Below are 3,991 nucleotides of genomic sequence, written 5' to 3' on the forward strand. Positions count from 1 at the left end.
CTAACCATAGACATGAGTTGTAATTTCATAAATGGGATCACATCATTAGAGAATGATGTGATTGACTTGACCCATCTGTTAGCTTAGCATTATGATCGTTTAGTTTATTACTATTGCTGAATGATGAGCTGAGTATGCAGTTGATGGTGGCAACATTCACTAACTACAAAGAATTGGTAGATAGGGCACTTATGATTGAAGGCAAGCAGCAATAGATAGAGTCGCAAAAGGAAGTATGGACAGGGAAAGTATAATTCTGGAGCTCAGTAGAAGCCTCGCTTTGCCCCTAACTCAGGAGGTTACACCCATAACCATGGAGGCCATACTCATAATGGAGGAAGCTCACATAACCATAGTAGCCCCAAGAATGGAAATGGGAATGGAGCAAGCAGCAGCTAGAACCGTTCCAACCCAGCAACACCCGCTAAGAAGGATCTAAGTCATATCACCTGTTACAAGTGCGGGAAGACTGGACACTATGCCAATGATTGTTCTGAGTTGAAGAATGGCAATGAAAATGGAAACTCTGGAAAGAAGCCCAATCCCTTCACCAGAGGTCAGGTGAACCACATCAACATGGAGGAAGTAGAGGATCAGCCTGACACAGTGATTGGTAAGTTTTTGATTAAGTCATTTACCGTTCTCGTTCTTTTTGACACTGGTGCATCGCATTCATACATATCAAGGGGATTTGTGGACAAGTTTAAGTTGCCAACCTTAGCCCTTAGGTCACCCATGTTAGTAAGCTCGCTGGGAGCAGAGTATATGGCCAACCGATGGTGTGACCGGTTACCATTAACCATTGGTAGCCATGTTTTCCCCTCAGACCTAATAATTTTGGAGTCACAAGGATTGGATATAATACTAGGCATGGATTGGCTATCAAAGTATGGAGGAAATATCGATTGTGCTAGTAAGTTAATTCTTCTCACCACCCCAGAGGGTAAACGGATCAAGTACGTGTCTAGGCATGCGCCAAGGAGGACTCAAGTAAATTCACTCTTGGGAGTTGTTCAGGAAGAAGTGCCTGTTGTGAAGGATTACCCGGATGTATTTCTAGTGGAATTACGAGGCATGCCACCAGATCGAGATATAGAATTTTTGATAGAGCTGTTGCCAGGCACCGGACCAATATCAAAGAGGCCATACCGGATGCCCGCAAATGATCTGGAAGAAATTAAGAAGCAGATCAAGGAGTTACTGGAGAAAGGATATATTCGACCTAGTTCATCACCGTGAGGAGCCCCAGTGCTCTTAGTTGAGAAGAAGGATGGATCTTTGAGAATGGTTGTTGATTATCGGGCGTTGAATGAAGTGACAATCAAGAACAAGTACCCACTACCAATGATCAATGATTTGTTTGACCAGCTGAAAGGAGCCAAAGTATTCTCCAAGATCGTTCGATCAGGATACCACCAGCTGAAGATCCGAGAATAGGATATACCTAAGACAGCTTTTACCACAAGGTACGGGCTATACGAGTACACGGTCATGTCATTTGGATTGACTAATGTCCCTGCCTATTTTATGAGTATGATGAACAAGGTGTTCATGGAGTTTTTGGATAAGTTTGTTGTTGTCACACCCTGATTTTCATGCCACAACACTTAAGCTAATAAATCATGATAAAGTGTGGTTTGCCAAAACCTTTTGCATTATTTGGATTTTATTTTTCAGTTGGTTTTCTCTGTGTGGTTTTTTCAAGTGCTCTTTAAAGTCAACTACTCCACCTTTTGTACTTTATCTCCTTGCCCCAAACTTCTGCCCAATGATCATGCCATGTGTATAGTGCAATGTAGTATTTTCTTACAAAAATAATTTGGCCAAATAGTATTTTCAAAAATTAGTTTTCCAAAAACCCCTGAATTGAGGTTTGCACTACAAGTACTTGATTTGGGGTATGAAAATATTTCAAAGAGTATATTTGAAACCTATTAGATATAGGATTCCCATAAACCACAAAAATATAATTTTAAAAGTTATTTTCCTATTTTATGTAAAAGCTTTTTCTTAAGGCCAGAAATGGTCTTTAATAAGGAAAAATTATTTTATTGTTTCAAAAATATTTGACAAAAATCAGGGAAACTCTATGGACATATATTTTCCATATATAAGAGTTTCAACACATGGTCATGTTCAAAATATTGGACAAAACATCCCAAAACCATTTCTATCCATTTCAAGCATTTGAAATATTTCTACAAGAAATATTTTCCAATAAATCCCGAAAAATTCTAGCAAGTCACATATGCATAATGTGATGATATTACAGAGTTTCAACTCAATCCAAATTGTTTTTGATCACAAAAGTGCCCCAAAACCATCTCTGTTCAGGTTCAAATTTGAACAACTTTACATTGCCAACTTATTCCAAATACCCCCAAACCTTGTGGTCATGCTCAAAAGCCCAAATGATGATACTACACAAAGTAGTGCATCAAGGGGATTGGTTTTGCATGACTAGATCTTGGTAAATGCATTTCTGTTGATTTCTAGGGTTTACAAAAGTTACATTGTGAACTTTTCCCAAATGAGCTCAAAGTTGGTGGAAGGCCCTAATTGTATGTTCCATTTCGCCCTGTGGAGTCTCATGCCAAATGGAATTCATTTACCTTCCCAAACCAACAACAAACACTTTCTGCCACTTTACCAAAACTTCATTTTTGACCTCTTCCACTCTTCTCCATGACTCCACATTTTTACCACAGTTGGCCCTGGTCACCTTGCACCCCCCAGTAACAATTGCAAGTCCACAACTCCATTATTGGGGGGGGGGGTAAAACCTCTCTTTCCCTCTCTGGACAGCCCCTTCCCCCCTCTCTCTCAACCCCACTCCTCTCCTACTGGCTCCCCAGGGCATCCAATGCCCCTCCCCTCTTCTTTACTTCTCCCTAGCACTACCAGACACACTTGGCCGCGCCCACATTGCCTAAAAAATGGCCATGCCGGCCACGCACGCGCTTTGGAGGGTGCTACAATGCGCTCCCGCACTGTAGCCGCACCCTGCCCGGCGCCCCCGGCGACCTCGGCCCTCCCCCTCATGTCTCCCGAGGCCGCCTCGACGTCCGCGACACGCTACTTGGTCGGCCCCCTCCTCTTTCCTACTCCTGCTGCCTCCCTTTGCACGCGCGCCAGTCGCCCGAGAGCTCCAATGGACGAGCTCACACGCGCGATGCCTCTGGCCCTCCCCGCTCTCTCTCTCCCTTCCCCTGGTTGTAGACCTCCTCCACTAACGCCCTAGACACGCCCACATGAGCCCCCGTGACCTGCAGCAACGGCAACAGCCTCGCCGGCGCACTGGACCATGGTGAGCCACGGGCCGGCTATATAAAGCCGCCCCAGGCCCCCTATGGATATCCTTCGCTCTCTCTCCCTCCCAGCGACCCCCCCGGACCAAGCCACTCCCCTCCTTGTGCCCTCCATAGCCCTCCATGGCCGGAGAGCCACCGTCGGCACCGGGCTAAATTCGCGACGCCTGAGCCCCGTCCCCTCCACCTATGCGTCTCAACACTACAAAAAAAGACACATCCGTGACATTTTGGGCCGAACGAATTTTTTTGTCATACATATGACACTTCTATGACGATAATTGTGACAAAACCCGGTATCATCATAGATGTGGTGGGCTCCTACTTCTATGACAAAAAATCATGACAGAAAATGGGCTCTTCGTCTTGGGTGGGCCGGAGACGTAGCTGCATGACATTCTTTGGGCCGTCCATGACGGAAAAAACCGTGGTAGAAGCGAGGGCGAGGAAAATTTCGGGGAGTTCCCGGTTATGGTGGGAGGTCGGGAGCCGAGCGATGCGCGTTTCTCTCGTACACGTACGCGCGTGTGTGCGAGGCGTTGGCTCTAACTGAACCCGAGCGAGGCGTTGGGCTCTAACTAAACCCGAGCGATTGCACTGTAGGCTACGCGTTACTGAACCCGAGCGATCGATCGATGGCTGTTAACTGAACTCGATCGAGGGATTCCTTCGCTACTGCTGCT

This window comes from Triticum dicoccoides, chromosome 2A (genome assembly GCF_002162155.2).
Source record: "Triticum dicoccoides isolate Atlit2015 ecotype Zavitan chromosome 2A, WEW_v2.0, whole genome shotgun sequence".
Lineage (NCBI taxonomy): Eukaryota > Viridiplantae > Streptophyta > Magnoliopsida > Poales > Poaceae > Triticum > Triticum dicoccoides.